The following is a 20,533-nucleotide window of genomic DNA, read 5'->3' as shown; positions in this document are numbered from 1 at the left end:
TTGCAAAACTCAAAGGGAGAGTTTTCTTCTTTGCGCTTAACAGCTTGATCTGAACTGTAAATTTCAGGGCTTCTTTGTCTATAGTCTCTTTTGCTCACTGCCTAGATAGCCTGGTCTAACAGACTGAGACAAGTTCTGTGTTTCCTTATCAGAAGAATCTAGGTCTTGCTCACTGACTGTAGCAGTGAATACAAGAAGACATTGTCTAATATCTTTAGTCTTTCCTCCTTTCTACCAGTATTGATGCCTTTGGCTTTAAAGTTAAGTCAAAAAGTGACCACTGACATCTGTGAATGATAGTAATTGTACAAGATGATATTACTTGCATTTGTAAGATAAGAGTAGGAAAAAACATAGTTTGCTACAGTCATTGGCTCTGTAGGAATAAAAATTGCTCATTCATAATTTTATTTTTATGGTCTATGAGCTGTAAAGACCATTTAAGGTCAACACTTCATACTGTATTAGGTAAACATTTAAGAGGTAAATACTTTTATCCAACTTTGCTGCAAGCAAAGAAATAGACCATGAAAACTCAAGAGAATGGGCTTGATGTTTTCATGCTATTATTTTTACTGAGCTAAAGCTTCAATATTGGAGGTGTTCAAAGCCTCATATTTAATGTGTAAGCTTCAAAATATCACCAAAAGAAAATTGCATTGACACAGCTATAAAAGAAAAGTATTATTTAGTCTCAGGATTACATGTTCTATCATTGCAGTACCAGAACTGGTTTTTTGTTTTCACTAATGTTTATGTCAGGGAGAACTGGGAATCACAATGGCTGAGGTGTAACCACAGCTCTGCTTCTGTCTTCCCATCTCACTGTACCAAATTATTTAGGTTAAAACTTCCATAAACTGTTCCAGTGTTTTACTATGGATATTCCAACCATAATAAACATTTTGTATGTCTGGCTGGCTGCAAAGAGGTGGTTCCAAACACCTAAGTCACCTTACAGTGAATAAGAGACTGCGTGCTGTGTAAAGTGATGTGAGTCACCTGGGGGATCCCCAAGCACATGCATGCTGATTGGTGTGTTGCTTAGAATTAGAAAATAGGAAACACTTATCATTATATATGTGAATTGAAGCACTTCTGCCCATGCAGGAACCAGCACTAAACTGAGTATTCTCTAATTCAAACAGTACAGGAGAGTAGAGTTCAACTTTTGTAGCATAGATTGGTCGTTAAAAGACCTATTGAAGTTCCTATCTTATACCATTGACAGTACTTCCCATGAAGCTCTCTGTCTGTCTTGCTGAAAGCGGGCTACTGTTCAGACAGGAAAGTAGGAACTGTGGCATGGAAGAAGAACAGCAAAATGGAGTTTGGGGGTGGAGACTGATGATTAAGATAGATACTATGCTAGGAAGGGTGCTTGTGCCCCAATTTCTTCTAAGGCTAGGGAAATTTATGTTAGACATTGGAAACGCCCTGCGCTTCTAGCACACATGAGTACATTTTTCTGCTTATTTATATTTACACATCCAGAGGGAAATATTCGAGGAGCAGTTCTCAGTACATAGCTCCCTTTCCTGTGTGATCAAACATTCAGCAATAGAAAACATATTCCTCTCATCCTGGATTCATGACTTGTTTTCTCATCTGAAGAGCAGCTCAATCTCAGGCTAGAAGAAGGTATTCTATCACCCTCCTATCTCACCGGTCACTGTACCCTGTAGTTTGTTGGGTAGGATACTTGCAAGGGAAACAGGAGATGAAGTTTTGAATCCTTTGCAACAAAAAGGGACATGAAGCCAGACTTCTTGTTTTTTTGGCAAGTACACCTTGCTCTGTGCTCTTACTGAAAGCTGGATGATTCCAATATCAATGACTCTATTTTGCTGTTAAAGACACCCGTGGTTAACACGCAGAAATCAACAGAGGTGGCATGCCCACACACCTTTCAGAGTTACTACAAGTTCAGGCAGGTGCTAAAGGCATATTTCCAGGGTGAAATCCGGGGAATTTTCAGGATCGTAATGTGGCCTCCTGATAGATTGCTGGTACTTAAGAGAAATAATGTTTCTGAGATTAGTCTTAGACAAGTTAATTGTACCTATTCCTGTTTTTACCCTCACAATAGCCCATTCTTTTAACACCTGAATGCCCCTAACTGTAAAGCAGGAATGTATGTTCCCATCAGACTCACAGGACTGTTGGGCTGCTTAATAATTAACTGGAATAAGCACATGAAAATTCTCACATTTTTTTCATGTAAAATGTCTCCATTTCAGCTTCCACTGCCAGGATGCTTTAGATACTTCCATGGCCTTTTGATGCAAATATGATAAAGCAGCAACCAAAAAATACTCTTCACAGGGTGCAGCAGAAAATGAACATTAAAAGACTGAAAGTTTTGCTTTTGATGTTTAAATGATTTGTGGTGGCAACTTCAACTGTGCTTTAATGACTATTTTACCCAATTAATTTCCTTAGATATTTTTACTATGCTTTAAAAATACATGCTCAAATTTTGATTGATTTTTCATTTTCTTTTCTGAAGTCCCTGTTGTGTTTCATACACTGTGAATTGTAGAAACGCTGCTGCCGTAAATTCCTTTTGTTTTGCCTTGTACAAATCATAAAAGAGTATATTATCTTCATTTGTCTTCCTTCTTCCCACTTAAATACGTACAAGATTTTTTCAGAGCATGAATAGGGAGAGTAAATATATATAATGATATTTTGTGTTACTGATGAGAAATTGTCATGCCCTTACATTAGACAGGGTGAGAATAGAGTAAACTGATAAAACAATAGACAACATAGGCAATATTTAAACCACAAGATCTTTATTCTCAGTTCTTTCTTTCTTGCAGTATACACAGTAATGGACTCTGAAGGGGTCAAGGACCTTATTATCTCCAAAAACCTTTGATGTCACTTTCTGAACTGCTTGTTGGAAAAAAGAAATCCCTTTTTAGAAGAAGGGTGTGCACACTCCTTCCACAGATTATATGGACTTCATAAACACAGGGAATAAGTACCTCTGTACCCCAATACGGTCTTCAGATCATCTCTGAGATCCCTTTACACTGTCTTACTTCACCTGGTATTTTTAATGGATTCCTCAGTAGCAGAGCTAAAAGTTATTCTTGTTGTCTCTGTAGAAGACCCCAAGAGTCTAGAGTATTCAGGGAAAAAGAAACAGACAAAATCCCTGTGGGGACATTAAGGCTTGACTTATGAAGTCAGTAGATAAAAATAAACAAATCTGTATAAATCAACTAAACAGGGCCTAGGGGAAAGCAGAGTAATGTTCTGAAAATATCCAAAATGGTGTAAAATATGTGGAGTGAGAGGGATTACTAACAGGTCACAAAAAGAATAACAAGTGGTGGGATAAGATTAAGGAAAGGGACATTTCCACTTGATAAAGTCTATTTATCCTGTGCAACAGTCTTCCAGTGAACGGAGTAAAGGCAGCTATTCTTGATGTCAGTAAAGATTAACCTTGCTCATTTTTATCCTAACAATACTATGGCATCATGAAACAGGATATATGTCTCATAACAAAGAACTCCAAAGTGAATGATAGTTTGCTTCGCTAATGGTCCGTAAAGGACCGCTTAGTGTTGCCAAAGTTAAGTGAACTTAGGGGAAACGTAATTCCGGCAGGGGTAGATCACGACCACCGACTCAAGGACCATCCACTCAAGAAACCCACCAACCCAAAAGATTAAGGAAGTAAAGGTCTCGAGAATCATAGTGAGCATGCGTAGCAATTTACATGGCAGGCGAAGAATTTTAACCAATCATTTAACAAAGTGACAACAAATATGTATTAGATGATTGTATAAATAACTGTTAGTTTGCATCAATGGTGTGCTGGTTTGTACCATGCACCTGTGTGGGAATAAATGAGACAGTGTTTTACTTTGATGAGATGCAGCTGTGCCCTTGAGGCTTGTTACAAACAGGTTTGCAGGAATGCAGCTGTGGCCTTGAGGCTTGTTACAAACAAGTTTGTGAAACTTAGAGGCAGAAAAATAAGGATGAGATTGGATACATCCCTGAAGGAGGAATTCGCGTGCACCAGCTTGAAGAACCAATAAGTAACGCTGAAGAGACGCGTGGACGCAAGACAGTAGCCAATGAGATGGGTTTTGCTTGCTCGTGAACACTAGATCATATTATAAAAGGGATAGATTGTAAAAATAAAGTGTCATCGCCATTGCCATTGCCATTGTCATTGTCGTTGTCGTCGTCTTCTTCGCTTGTCTTCACTTGTCTTCACTTGTCTTCGCCTAAACTCATATGCGGAGTCCGTGATTAATTGCCACAAATGGTGACCCCGACGTGATTCGGTCCTAAGAACCGCGGACGAGAGAGCGGCCAGTGGCAAGCCCAGCTGAACTTTATTGCAGCGGACCAGAGAGCTGCTTGTCAACAATCAATTGCCTCGGGAAAAAGAGGTGAGCAGCTGGGAATGGGAAAATGGGGGCACAAATGTCCTCGGAAGAAAAAGCTATTTTGCGTATATTTTTGCGAGTCCTTGCAAAAAGGGGCATAAATTATGATGAAGGAAAGGTTCGGTTGTTGTTAACTTGGTTGCGAAAAAACGGGCAACAAGCGACCGCAGCGACCGCGTTCCAGGTGGAGACTTGGGAGGAGGCAGGAAAAGTGTTATGGGAAGCGGCCACCAGGGGGGACAGTAATGCCACAAGGGTTTTGACGACATGGCGTTTACTGAAAGACACTTTAGAAAAATTAGTCAGACCGAAAGGCTGCAGCTTCTGATACCGCTCCGGAGCTAACCCCGCAGGGCACGCCAGAAACACCGACATCGGGTTCGTCCTCCGACATGCCCTTGCTCGCGGGTGCTCAGGCTGCACAACCCTCCACCCCCCCGCACGCCGCCACTACCCTCTGCGCCGTTTTCTCCTTCACCTGCTCCTATGGCTTCAACACCTCTGCTAGACCTCCCGATCCCTGCAACCAGTACTCCACTTCCCCGCCCGCCCCCGGCCCCTGCTGCGTCGGCACTCTTACCGCCTTTCTCTACTGCTCCTGATACCGATACTCCACAAACCCATAATCAATTGCCACCCGAGGAATGGGGGGCATCAGCCGCTGCTGCAAGGTGGCAAAAGATTAGACACCAAGCATTGCAAGCGGGGGATACAGCTTTTTGTTCAGCGGTAGTGTGTCCCATCATACGCAGCAATGGAAATGTCCCCGATGAGCATGAACCTTTTGGCTATAATGTTTTAAAAGATCTACGACAAACAGTTGCCGCGCATGGACTGGGTTCTCCTTTTACACAATCCCTGCTACGGGGAATATTTACAAATGAAATAGTACCATTTGATATATGCACGCTTACTAATCTTATATTGACCCCAACGCAAAAGGTGATCTTTGAAAGCACCTGGCGTACCGCCTGTCAAAACGCCACAATTGTTAATATGCAGCGACAACAAGGCGACCCTTTACAAGGGGCAAGACTCCCACAGCTTATGGGGGATCCGCCGCTAAATCATCCAACGTTACAGGCACGATTACGACCAGAGATATTAGCACAAGGCAGAGACCTTGCTTTACAGGCATTACTAAAAGTGCCGGATGCCAGAAGAGTGACAAAATCATTTACATTAATAAAGCAAGGGAGAGGAGAGGGATATATCTCATTCTTAGATCGTCTTAAAGAGGCTTTGGAAAAACAAGTCGAAAATGCAGAAGCAAGAGAGGTCCTACTCTTAAAATTAGCCTTTGAAAATGCGAATACGGACTGTAAAAAAAGTGCTTTTGCCTCTAAAAAATCCCTCCTTAATGGATATGACAGAAGCTACCCAAAAGGTGGGGTCAATGTCCCATAATATGGAAACATTAGCTACAGCTTTTGCCACTGCAATGAAAGTACAGCAATCATATTTCTCCTATGGTAAAACTGGACATTTTAAAAGAGACCGCCCACAACTAAGAAAAAGAGATACGATGAGCTCTAAACAGATATGGACTTGAAATAGCCCCTGAAAAAGTGCAAAATCTGAGCCTTGGAAATATCTGGGCTGGAAAATCTTGCAACAAACAATTGAACCTGCAAAAACAAAAAGGGGGAATGCCAGGAGCCACTCCAGCAGACAGACTAAGTAAAGCCGTGTATGTGTTAAACTACCTGAATATGTCTGAAAATAATATTCCTGTTATTATCTCTCATTTTCTGTCTCTTCAATCAAAAGATTTAACAGCCACACCACAGAAGGCCCGAGTTTTTACAAAATCGCTACAAACAGGTAATTGGGAAGGTCCTTTTGATCTACTAACCTGGGGCAGAGGGTATGCTTGTGTCTCAACAGATGTAGGACCTAAGTGGGTACCTGCAAGGTGCATAAGACCGGCTCTTGCATCGGATAACAAGAACGAACAGCAGAAGACAATGAACTCTGAGAAGACTGATGGGGAATGACTTATCAGATAACTCCGAATTAATCCATAAAGCAATCAAAGATTTGAAGTTAGCAAATTACAAGTCAGTGATGGATTTGGTTGGCTGAATCACTTACTAACAAGCTGGGGAATTGGCAGGTGGATAATGTCTCTAATCAAAACGGGTTTTTTCTTGTTACTAATATTTTGCACTATAATAATGATAGTTTCTTGTCTAGTGTCTTGGGTATAGAAAATGCTATAGAATATGATTAAACAAGCTTTTGTAGTAGAAAAACAAAAAGGGGGAATTGTGGGAATAAATGAGATAGATAGTGTTTTACTTTGATGAGATGCAGCTGTGCCCTTGAGGCTTGTTACAAACAGGTTCGCAGGAATGCAGCTGTGGCCTTGAGGCTTGTTACAAACAAGTTTGTGAAACTTAGAGGCAGAAAAATAAGGATGAGATTGGATACATCCCTGAAAGAGGAATTCGCGTGCACCAGCTTGAAGAACCAATAAGTAACGCTGAAGAGATGCATGGACGCAAGACAGTAGCCAATGAGATGGGTTTTGCTTGCTCGTGAACACTAGATCATATTATAAAAGGGATAGATTGTAAAAATAAAGTGTCATCGCCATTGCCATTGCCATTGTCATTGTCGTTGTCGTCGTCTTCTTCGCTTGTCTTCACTTGTCTTCACTTGTCTTCGCCTAAACTCATACGCGGAGTCCGTGATTAATTGCCACACACCTGTATTTGCGCATTTACGTAATAAAGGAAAATACCTCGACTCCGTGTGTGAATTGGGCAATGCACACCGGGTAACGGACCCAAGTTTTTGGGACAACATTCTGACTCATTTATAGATGGGATGAACAATACATTAATAAATGAGCTGTAAATTTCTTCATTTCCTGAGTTAGAAGGAAAACTGGCAGGATCTCCTAGTGGAACAGGTATTTTACCTCTCCAGTGCCTATGATTCTATCACACATGGTCCCTTTCAATTATCAAAACATCATGTGCTCATTTCAGCAACATGACTCCCATTAATGTCAAAGGGAGACTCAAGATTAAAAACCCCAGGCATCACTTTAAAAATGCAGGAATTAAAATGATGTATCATTTCTTCGCTAGAGAAACCAGTTCCCCCAATATGAGACCCCTTTGCATTTTCCTTCAACAGGACTACCCTTGCTTATCCTCGGCACCCCAAAAATAAATAGTGAGGCCAGATTGCAATTAACCAAGAGCAGAGACATGTTTTTAACCATTAAAGAAATTAAAGACACTACTTTTCCAGGGAGAGCGTGATTTAAGGGCTAATCAGCACCATGGTCCTACACCTTATCTAAGAAATTGGAAATTACTGGCTACTAAAGCCAGCTCTCAGAAACTCCAGGGGGAATCTCTGCAAGGCCTCTGATAACTTTTGAGTCTAGGCTTGAATGTTGTTCTCATCTTAATTAGAAATTCATTGTGTGTGCATTCATATATATGTTTGCATTTGTATATATGTTTATTGCTGTATGTGCACATACACACATACTTTGTCTCCATATGGATGCACACACATTACAGAATATATAACTCTTCACTCTAATTGCCTGCTTTTTTCCTTGTCATGTTTAGCAGATTATGCTCTCTACGCTCTATTTTCCTTTCGCTGTATTGGCAAAGACTTACAAATGCCCTATTTGCTTTCTTTTATCTCATTACATTATTCAGTGTTTTTCAGTACACATACATTCAGAAACATCAGCAAATAACTTAATTTCAAAGAGATTTAAGAAAAGCAAACGTATTTGTTAAAGAAAGAAGCATAAGACTGACTCAAAGCATAAGCAAAATAGTTGCTTAGGGCAAAAGATTACCAAGGATACTAAAATGACTACAGTCCCACTATTTTGTTAACGCCAGAAGCCACCACGATCTCCCTACCTACAGCTGTCAACAAAGTTAAGCTGACAGCTAAGGTAGAACATTTGAAGAACAGGCAATGCCAAGGTTGGTCATCAGCTTGCTGTTGCCTGCCTGAGTTCTGAATAATCCTCTGGAAATGCCCAATGCTCTCCTGTGAATACCGAGGGAAAATATAAGGTGCATCTGCCTTAAGGATTTGGTAAGCTAGTGATATGAATGTGCTTTGTGTCAGTACTTGGATTCTTGCTGTAGAAAACTGAGAGCACTACTAGTGTGCTCTGAGCTGATTCCCTCCAGGTGAATCAAGGCAGAAGGTGCTCACCAGAGCACTGTTTAGAGTTCACCTCTTGCAATGCGGTTGCTTAGGTCCCCAGCAGTTAGCACTTTGTGGCTTGTGCAGCACATAAATGGTACTGGCACCTGGCATGAGTTTCATCGCTGGTAAACTCACAGTATGGACACATGATTTCAGAGCCATAATGGAATGGAAATTCTGATTAGATATGAGCAAAGTCTTTCTGCCATGAGGGTGGTCAAACACTGGAAAAGGTTCCCAAAGGTCTTGTGGGATCTCTGTCCTTTAGTGATATTCAAAGTTTGACCAAACAGGGTCCTAAGCAGCTTAAGCTGGCCCTTCTCTGAGTGAGAGGTTGGGCAAGATGATTTCCAGCAATCTCTGTAGCCTAAACTACTCCATGATTCTTTGATTTGTTAGCAATGGCAGCAAATAAATGTTTATGGATCTATAAGCAGATGGAGCTGAAAATAAACACAGAAATTGTCAGTTTAAATGTGCCCAGCACTGTTTTCTGGCACTGAGGCCAAATGGCATGGAAAAGGCTATGTCCATATTATTAAACGCTTTTCACCTTCAAAAGAAGGTGGATGTGTGAAAACTGGTCCCTGGCTTGAGCTAAGCCCAAAATACATCTGGAAATTGGGATATCTCAAGTCAGATGGTTCAGAAGTGTGTTGAGGACCACTATTACAATTTAGTTTTACAGTCAATTGACTTCTAGTATCCAGAAATATTCCATGTAACTGTTCAATTTATTAGAACTGGTGTAGCCATGACACCAGAGACCTGTATACACTCAAGAGTAAATGTAGGAAAATATTTACATTCCTGAGAATTATCACAGGTAATGTATCTGGAGTGCTAGTCTTTCGAACATTGTTTTTGGTTTTTTGTCTGTTTTTTTCTCAAAAAAAAAAAACCCACCTTGAAACTGTGATGTTCTGTTTTTTTTCCCACTGTAAATTGTAACCCACAGCTATGTGGTAGGACATGTACCTAATGCTCTTAAAGACATATATAAGATAATGTTTATATATAGACTTGTTCTGTTTTATTACTGCAATTGGTATATGTGGGGGGAGGGTGTCTCTAGAACAAAACCCTTTTTGTCAGGGATGAAAGAGAAGGAGCAGAGTTCGAGACCGGGCAAAAAGCTATATGCAAGTATTTCATATTCAGAGAGGGTCACTTAAACAGTTTTGGGTTTTTTTTTTCCACACACTTAAGGGTATTTTCATAGTTCCTTACCATTCGTTTCCCTATTATAAGTTTTGGGGTTTGGTTTTGTATTTTTTTTTCTTTTCTCCAGAAGAATTAATTTTTGTTTTGTTTTAAGTTCACCAAATCTCAAACAGAAATATGCTTATGTCTGGGTAATTTGTTCTTGGCTTCTATGTTTGTACTTTATCTTTCAATGTAACATTGAAGATCAGATTAAAAAGAGGGAAAATTGAGAAACTGGGAGGAAAGAAGTGGAAAATTATGAAAAATGTAAAATTTACTCAACTTCAACTTTATATGTTTCTCACCCTTCTGTCAGTCTTATTTTATTAACCTCTCATATAAAACAAAAAGCATTTATAATCCAGGTGTCCATAAGAAAATGGACACAATAAGCTGCTTGATATAAGTGAGGGTGTACAGAGAATTCCTCACTGAATATAAGATACTATTTTAATTACGGTTAGTGATGGCAGAAAGTACTGCACTGACCGTTCGGAGCAGTGAATGATTTGGTTCATCCACAAAATATAATGTTTCTTTCTCATCATCGCCTATGAAATGTAGCCATAGCTATCGACTCTGCTTCAGCAATTTACTTCAGGGCCCAGGGCTCAGTATTGGGGCTGGTCCTGTTCAACATCTTCATTGATGATCTGGATGAGGGGATTGACTGCACCCTCAGGAAGTTTGCAGATGACACTAAGTTGGGTGGAAGTGTCGATCTGCTGGAGGGTAGGAAGGCCCTAAAGAGGGACCTGGACAGGCTGGATCGTTGGGCCGGGGCCAACTGTATGAGATTCAACAAGGCTAATTGCCGGGTCCTGCACTTGGGTCACAACAGCCCCATGCAATGCTACAGGCTTGGGGAGGAGTGGCTGGAGAGCTGCCTGGCAGAAAAGGACCTGGGGGTGTTGGTTGACAGCTGCCTGAACATGAGCCAGCAGTGTGCTCAGGTGGCCAAGAGGGCCAATGGCATCCTGGCTTGTATCAGGAATAGTGTGGCCAGCAGGACCAAGGAGGTGATAGTGCCCCTGTACTCGGCACTGGTGAGGCCGCACCTCGAGTACTGTGTTCCGTTTTGGGCCCCTCACTACAAGAAGGACATGGAGGTGCTGGAGAGTGTCCAAAGAAGGGCAATGAAGCTGGTGAAGGGTCTAGAGCACAAGTCTTATGAGGAGCAGCTGAGGGAGCTGGGTTGTTTAGTTTGGAGGAGAGGAGGCTGAGGGGAGACCTTATTGCTCTCTACAACTACCTAAAAGGAGGTTGTAGGGAGGTGGGGGTCGGTCTCTTCTCCCTAGTAACAAGCAATAGGACGAGAGGAAACGTCCTCAAGCTGCGCCAGGGGAAGTTTATGTTGGATATTAGGAAGAACTTGTTCACCGAAAGGGTAGTCAGGCATTGGAACAGGCTGCCCAGGGAAGTGGTTGAGTCTCCATCCCTGGAGGTATTTAAAAGACGGGTGGACATGCTGCTTGAGGACATGGTTTAGTGGTGGACTTGGCAGTGATAGGTTAACGGTTGGACTCGATGATCTTGAGGGTCTTTTCCAACCTTAACGATTCTATGATTCTATGATTCTATGATTCAGTGAAGTGCAAGTTCAGAGTCCTTGATGCTTCTCCAGAGGAACTTACCTCTTTTGGCATGGATTGAAGTCCACTGAAGAGTTTTTTATATCTGCCAAAGAGGCTTCATTGCTACTGATCCATGTTGGATTTCAACAAGTGACCTCAGGGTGACTGTCTCTGCGAGCTATCACTCCAGTGAGCCTTCCTTTCAATAAGGGTTTTTCATATTGAAATTAAACCAGGTTACCTCATGAATGAACATAACATGAAACAAAAAATAAGCATAAGGAAAAAAAATTGTGGGTTTTTTTTTTTTTTAAATGGACATCCCCATTTTCAGTTCTATTATACTAGTATAAGCAGTGTTGCTCCAATAGAACCAACAGAATTTCTTTTGATCCACATCCCATGTAACTGAGGTCAGAGTTTTGCCTGCAGATTGCTAAATTAACAGAAGTAATTGAAAATTCAACTGCTTTTCTCAATGATGACCCGCAGATGTTAAAACATATAGAATATTAAACATGGAATGGATTTGCTAAATAGACTACACACAGCACAGCTGAAACAATTCACTGATCCAGAGGGCATGTGTTCAACCAAAAAAAAAAAAGGAGGAAGAAATCCTAAAAATCCTAATGCCAAGGACATTAATGTGGGGAAACTGATACAAAAATTCACGGATGCTTCTCCTCACAGTCTGAATCCCCCCCAAGGGAGAAACGGAGTATTCAGAGAGTCCCTGAAATGAAACTCAATAGCAACGAAGTTACTATTAAGCAGGTATCCTTTATTGCAGCGCTGGGCAGCACTGGGGATTCTCCACCATAAGTGCTCCACCGATCTGGTAGACTTTCAGAGATTATATACTATAAAGTCCTACATATTCACAGGTTTTCCGAGAACTCATTTACATAAACATGAGATTTCCTGGAACTTATTAACATATGCAAATGTCCGATCCGCATGCGCAGTCGTCTCCCGTGGTGGTCTTCAGGTGGTCTTTGGGGGTCTTCAGATGAAGGCTCGTAGTCTTCTTCACTGTGTTCGCTGATTGACCTTTGCTTCTGCGCAAACTCAGTCCTAGGATCACGTAAACGGTGTCCTTCAAGGCTGTCGTCATTCTTTTGTGACCTCCTGTCTTCCGTGCATTTGTTCTCCCAAGGCCCAGTTGTCTGAGATGGGATTATCCTGGAGCCCCCTTACCTTACAACCATTCTAACTACTCCCTAAATCACAAAGGCCTTTCTTTTGTTTAGTTAAGTGACTAAGATATTTAAATATCCTCCTTGCCCCTAGGCTTTTCAGGAGGCATTTTGATGCAGTGGCTTTGTCTGTCTTGGCTTTAACCCTTTCAAAACAATAAGTTAACTCCCTGACATTCTTCATTTGGAGATGGAAAAGTTTTTTTCCCAGAAGATGGAACTGAGAAGGATATATTCATTACACTGTTGAAGTAAAAATCATTCCACAAAAAATATAGGTAGTATGGCTGATGAACGAACAAAGTAGATTCTTAATCTTCTTTTTTTTCTCCTAACCAGTACATTGTTTCTTTTTACGCCTTCCTTAAGGGCATGAAAAGAACAATACAAATTCCTACAACTGAAAAATCAGAAACAGACAAACAAAGAAACAAAAAATTCACATTAACTATGTTACTGTATCACACTTTGACAATATTATACAGACTTTAGACTGACAACCTGGGATAAGTTCATAACCTCCCCTTCAGAATCAATCTGAATAGCCACTAAAATAAGAGAACATTACAGTGCCATAACAATGACTTTATGAAAGGGATTACATAGTATGAACAGTCATAACTGTCTCATTGGGAATGACAGTTTCAATCTTTCAGAAATAGAAGTAGTAATGCTGAAGTAACGCTTGGGTATTGCAACATACAGAAATAATACTAAAAGGGAAATGCATCTTGAGGATAGGTGGTAAGTTATGCATGATCTGAAGCTTATAAAAATAATTCTCAAGTATACTGCATGCATTGCCTTTACCTGTTCTGGAGCTGCTTTAAAAAAACAGGCAAAAGCAGCTGATAGTCCACTCTATCCAGTTTCTTGTAGCCGTCTACAATATGTGCTTGTCCTGGTTTCAGCTGGGATAGAGTTAATTTTCGTCTTGGTAGCCGGTATGGGGCTGTGTTTTGGGTTTAGGATGAGAACAATGTCGATGATACACTGATGCTTTGGTTCTTGCTAAGTAGTGCTAAGCTGTCTCTGAATAGGTGCTAAGTGGCGCTCACACTGGTCAAGGACTTTTCAGCTTCCCATGCTCTGCCGGGGGCACAAGAAGCTGGGAGGGGGCACAGCCAGGGGGAGTGCTGGCCCAGACTGGCCAAAGGGCTATTCCATACCATATGACGTCATGCTCAGTATATAAGCTGGGGGAAGAAGGAGGAAGGGGGGACATTGGGTATGATGGCGTTTGTCTTCCCAAGTAACCATTACGCGTGATGGAGCCCTGCTTTCCTGGGGATGGCTGAACACCTGCCTGCCAATGGGAAGTAGTGAATGAATTCCTTGTTTTGCTTTGTTTGCGTGCACGGTTTTTGCTTTGCCTATTTAACTGTTCTAATTTATTTTACTTCAATTATTAAACTGTTCTTATCTCAACCCACGAGTTTCCTCCCTTTTACCCTTCTGATTCTCTCCCCCACCCCACTGGTGGGGAGTGAGCGAGCGGCTGCGTGGTGCTTAGTTGCTGGCTGGGGTTAAACCACGACAGTGCTGGATATGCAATGGCTGAATTTACATGCTGGATTTCTTCATGGAATTTTACACTGCTGTTCACAAAGACTGTTGTTTTATCTTAAAGGAGCTGCAGGTCTATATGTACACGTTGGATGGTAATAAATTCTTTCATATTCAACCCTAAAGTTTTGTTTGGTGTCTTCTTATGTAAAGCACCCATCAGGGATAAATCTAGTCTCCTGTTTTTCCAACAACTGTGACAAGCTGCGGTGGTGGATGGTAAGCCAAAGATACTTTCAGTAATAGTTATCAAGACTACTAACAATCAAGAATACACTTACTTTGCAGACCTAAACACATCTCTTGGCTCTTCCAGGGCTTGGCAAAAGCAACTCTCTAGATGAAAACGGTAAATAACTAGACTACAGAAGATTAAGGCAGCAAGCATTTGCCATACCAAAGTAAAATTTGAGTCCAGGTTTGTCCAGGTTTGAGTTCCTTGATGGATGCCAGACAAATGTTCTTAATAACTCTCCATGCCTGCAAATAGTAATAACAATGAATGAATGAAAATATGTTAAATGAACTCCACTGGGTGTGAAATAAAACAGTTTTCTGAAGGAGCAATGAGTTACGGTGAACAGTCCATCATTCCTGCATCCAAATCAATGAATCCAAGGTGAAGGTCAAGAGTTTGGTCCTAATTTTCATAACTCTCCATAGAATTGGTCTGAACTAGTACAGATACTCTCTTGAGCTCTTTAAGCATAACATGATAAAATCAGAGGAAATGGAGCCATCCTGGTTAGACAAGAGTTTGAGACCAAAATGCCTTAACAGTTGCCAAACATCATATTATTACAGAAAAAAAACAATAATAATAATAAGATTAAAACTGTAATACACACACTTCTTAGTTTCTACCCCTTACCCTGCTGTTATGCTCACCCTTCTCTTACTCCTTTGTGTCCCAAGGTTGATGGTTTCTTTCTGGTGGTGGCAGGGGATTACAGTGAGTTGTCAGTATCTGGAGTCCTTGGCCAGGAAGAATATCATGCTGATGTTGATGGTTTCTTCCTCCTCTCTCTAGGATCCATTTGGGGTCATTTTTACATGTTTCCAAGCACACTTTTGCACCTTGCTCTTTCTTCATTGGTCTGCACCTCCACGTTACACCCTAATGTGCTATAGATGTTCCCTTTTATGAACGTTAGATACTATTTCTTTGTTCTCTTTGTTACCCCTAAAACTAGTTTCATCCAGCTCCAGGTCTGTGTTTCTTTAACTGACCATGGATGAGTTGTTTATAGCTGTGGGGTCTCCAGTCCCAGCCTGTGATGCACCTATTATCACCCCACACGCACTCCTCGGCACTGCATCCCATGTTCCCACTTCTCAAGGCTTCTGCTATGATACCAGGTCTGTATTTCTCTACAGTATGTCATTGTGTTAGAGTCACAAATATCTCCTTCTACGCAGAATAATGGCTTATTATTGCCATCTATATATAGCTGTGGTTGTACCACACAAAGATAAGCAGAAGTAAAACAAACAAGTCATAGTCACCTTGTAATTAGAAAAATTGCAGTTACAGCTAAATGAGGTTAAAGAAAGCTGCAGGCAGGTCAAGAAAAGTTCAGCCAGTGCAGGCCTCACAAGCCACAGACCTGATGCCTTGTAAACTCATAACAAAGCCTGTGGCCTTCTATTAGCAATGGCAGTAGGGTATTACAGGTTTAAAGAGTAACACTCCTTCTTCTAATTCCTTATTCTTCTTATTCCTCCTTCATTTTCCCCTTTTTTCCTTTTCACCTTTCAATTTGTTTTCCTTTCCTCTTGTTTCCCTTCTCCCTTTCTTCTTTATTTCCCCTTTTCCAATTTATTTTGCCTTTCCTCTTTCCCTCTAAACCTGCCTCTTTAAAAATAATTACTGTACTGCAACATTTATATTCCAGCAAGCTCTCCCCATGTCTCCTATGCTGCTCTCAAACCTCTGCATTGCTCTTTAGCTTCCCAAAAGCAGCCTACTAAAAAGGCAATGGTTTTAAAATATAGGATACACATTTGCAAGGAATCAACATGTGTTATATTGGCATTTCCTTTCTTTTTTATCTCAAAGAAGAAATAATAGTGAGTAGATTTGTTAAATAATTCTCTACTTTTTTAAAGGCCTGCAGTGAAAAATGCTGTTTCTCTAAGAAAAATTGAAGGCCAAATCTTGGGATACAGGCTACTTTCTCAAATACCTCATTTCTAGTCAATAGAGAATGGATTATATGGGTGATTAAGAACATGGGCAGGAAAGTTGATTAGTCTCTCATGGCTTTTTTTAGCAATGTTACTTTGAGTAGCCAAAAAATTGTTGTATATAGAGCAGACTTATTCCCTGCCATGACCAGAGACTATGAAGGAAATAATTACTTAAGGCATGCTGAACACAGCCTAGGCAGATTAGAACATAAGATCATAAACCTGTTAAAATTTGTATAAGTAGAAATGAATGATACTGAATAAAATGAAGTTACATTTCATAAAATATTGCAAAATAGAAAAGATCAAATTTGGTTGTACACACACTGTTACATATACAGAAAGATCTTCATGATAAATGTGTCAGACAATTTTTTAATACTGTTCCAGGGACATCTGAAGTTTGAGGATAAAAGCAGTGACCTAATCATAATTTTTGTCCAGTTATAACTTAAATGCAAACTTGTCTTCTGGACTCAGAGCTGTTCTTCCACTTTTCAGATCAGAGGAAAATTTCCCAGTGAGTGTACTTGATGATTTCCAGATAGCTTTATGAGTATTTAAAATTTTAAATCTTTGAGTATTATGGGTATTAAATATTTGATCAGGCTATATTTAACAGATTGGAAGTTTTGTGTACATAAATTCAAAAATATAGATATATGGGCACTGTTTTCCAAGATATTGATAATCAGCTCTAAACTTCTGATTTTTACCTACAGGTAAATCCACTAGGTATTTTCAAATTAACAGAATGGAAGCACATTTAATGCAAAAATTGTGGGATTTTTGCAACAAATGAGGGAAGCTAAGATTTTGAAAAGGGACTGAAAATTAGAGAGTAATACCAAACTGTATTGTGTAAACTTGCAGACTACTTGTTAGCTTTAATCTATATGAGCTATTTCAATTCTATCTTTAAAATCAAGCATCTAAGTTTTTCTTATTTTACTCCCAGCTACACTAGCATTAGAGAGCAATTGCCTTCATGGTGATCATATTATGGAACATGGTCAGCTGAAACTTATTTGTGGTGAGAAAAGTCTTGTATTTGTGCATCACTGTGTCTTTCTTGCAATTTCTACATCCTCAATCTATATTTTAGAGTTCCTCTATTCAGCTCAAGTACAATGAAAAACAAATTCTACATTTCTTAAAAACTGAAGTGAGGAATGCTACCAAATACTCCCCTTTAAACAAAACCGGATTTAGTTCCACTTCTGAAAAATTTTAGTGTAGTCTTCCATTGATCTTTCCAGCAAATTTTTCATTTCTGTTAAATATACATGTAAATTCATCAATATAATAAGCCATAGGGCCAGTAGTCCATCTTTACCTTCCTGGTATCACCAGATTAAGTCTATTGGTCGGTGTCAAGAACAAGTCTTTTTATGGGGCACAACATAGATTCAAATGTCAGAAAATGCACATTATAGCATCGTTCTTCAACTGTATGTTCTACATGTCATTCTTACCAATTATACAAGCATGTTACCTTCTATTGTGACCTCAGAGCAAATATCAAGCAGTGACAGTTGTGTTAATCCACCCTCAAAATTGGACTTCTGCACACCTGTGTAGATCCAATGTCTCACAATAGGCTTATTTTCAACAGAGCTATCTGCTAGTCTATGACTCAGAGAGTTCTTCACCACTTGTAGTTTTAAAGAAACTATTTATAAATTTTTCAGAGCAGGAAAATCACTGTGCGTGTCCCTGGCTAGACTGTAGTTTGATTATTATCATCTCACCTTTTTTTCCCTGATATCAACTGCCTTTTCTGTCAAATTCTATTTAGATTTCCAAATTACCATTTTTATACCCAATTTAACAATAAAAAAAAAGTTTCCATCATAAAAAAATTGTTATTTTCTTCCAATTATATTAGAAAGTAAGTTTGTTAAGAGATATTGCTTCTCCCTACAAAAATTCAGTAATTTACATCGTCGGACTATCACTGATATAGCAGTATCACAATGACTGCCACATCCTCCTATACTGTTTCAGCTCAGTATTATTCTTCTCACCCCATCTGCAGCATTCTTGCATGCTCTTAGACATTTACTTCATTTCTCCTCAGGGATTACAGGCTGAAGTGATCCCTGTTTATTTCTTATATATGCTAGATATGAACATGTTCCCTTTTTTGTTTTTAATCTAGGGATGAGAGAAAGTGAGACAGTTATGAATATGTATGAAATAGGAAAGAAAGGGGGAGGGGAACCCAAACACAAAAAAACCCACCTTGCAAATTCTACACTGCAGTAAATTCTGACTGTTCAACACATCCATTTACTCTTTATCAATCAGACTGAAAAACTGCAAATGTTGCATTTAGAAATTATGGGCCATGCTAATTCCTCAAACCTCTTTACTGGCTTCATTCAGGTCGCACTATTAACAGATTTGGCCTTAAGTTCCTCAAAGCTTTGTAGAAACGTATTTGAAAGATGACATTTTTTGCAGTTACACACCCTCTGTCATCACCCAGGATTTATCATGCCCTACTATCATGCATCTCGCTGCCATCAAGAAAGGAATGGGTGGAGAAAGAGATTTCATTATGGTTAGTTTATCTCTACAGGAAGGATGCTTCTGAGAACAGAAGAAAAAGTGTGCTCCATCTCAGCAGTGGTCTGATAAAATCCTTGTCATCTGCAGTTTTCCTTTCAGAATTTTTTCTTATTTGGGAGCATTTAATCTAAATCATCACTCTTTGGGCAGTCCTGTGTGAATCATAATCTGCTCTGATACCACCATCAGTGGAAATGGTGCTGTCAACAATTATGTCAATTTCTTGACAGTAATGTTCCTCACTTGATATAACACTCTCTGTTCAACCTGGTGGAAGCTCCTGCTTGGTTCTGTCTCACTGAGAGTCCTATGCTATCCATGCATGTGGGAGGTTGAGAAGTCATAGCGTTTTCCATGCCACATTTATTGGATCTGATAACAGGTCTTATGCTTATTTAGAAGAACAGCAATACACCAAACAGTATTTTCAAAAAAGAGGACAAAATTCACTGATACTAGAGGTGGTCTGGGAGGAGGGGAGAGGAATGGGATTGCTCATTCATCAAATTTCCATTCCGAATTTATAGGCAAATATGCACTTGAAGTTCAGTCTGTAGAGGTCATTCCTGTGTGTGTCTCATAATCAGCATATAATTTTCCTACATTTTAAAACAAATTAAAATACTTCCATAACAAAAAAAAAAAAAAGTCCCCAAAATTACAACTTGTCATGAGCAGAGATCAGAAAGATTAAGAACATTACCAATGGACTATTTTCTAACCTTCAACATTGTTCTTCCCTTTAAGTGCAGGAACAAGAAATTCATATGTGTGCCAATTCCACGTAAAGTTTTCATATAAATGAACTATGAAATCCCAGATATAAAACGCAAAGTGGAACAAATGCAGAAAAGGGCTACTTAGAAGGTCAAGGGAATGGAGAAGCTTTCTTAGCAGTCTAGAAAGTTTGGTTTATTGAGCCTTTCAAAATGAAAGGGATATGAGAGAGGATTTGATTGCTGTCTAAAATAACATCAGGGAAGTTTTAATGGGAACATGAGAGAAGGAAAGGGCATACTTAAGCTAACGGGCAATGTTTGCACAAGAGAAAATGGGTATAAAGTGCTGAAAATAAATTTAAACTAGAAAGTGGAAGAATATTCTCACTCATTAGAGAAACTATGTTCTGTAGAAACCTACCAACCAGAGACCTGGGAGAAAAAAATCCTGATCTATTTTAATATGGAAAGTGAAAGAGTTCATACTACAGGCTATTTGCCATAGCAGAGCACTTTAGGACCTCACATGTCTCCTCCCATTTCTATCATTATTTGAAAAGGAGGGGAAATTTCTGTTTATTCATCTGTGTTTTGAAAATTATATTTGCTGTAGTAAGTAAGTAAATTGAATATACAGTTAAGTCACATAACACTTCTTCAAAAGGTTTAGTACTCCTGTGGGTGGCATGGACTTCTGGCCTACTACAAGAACAAATCAAACACAGATATAAAGGCACAAGAGATGTGCTTGCAAAGGCAGACTATATCCTGTAGCAGTTCAAATCCAGTAATTTTCACTGATTAATTCAAGCTTTGAAGTTTGAGGGTTTTTTGGAAATTAGGCAAGCTCAGAGTAAAGGGAAGAAACATTATATCTTTTACAATAT

This window comes from Platalea leucorodia, assembly GCF_965183815.1.
Source record: "Platalea leucorodia genome assembly, chromosome: W".
NCBI classification, from domain to species: Eukaryota; Metazoa; Chordata; class Aves; order Pelecaniformes; family Threskiornithidae; genus Platalea; species Platalea leucorodia.
Note: the sequence above shows the minus strand (reverse complement) of the source record.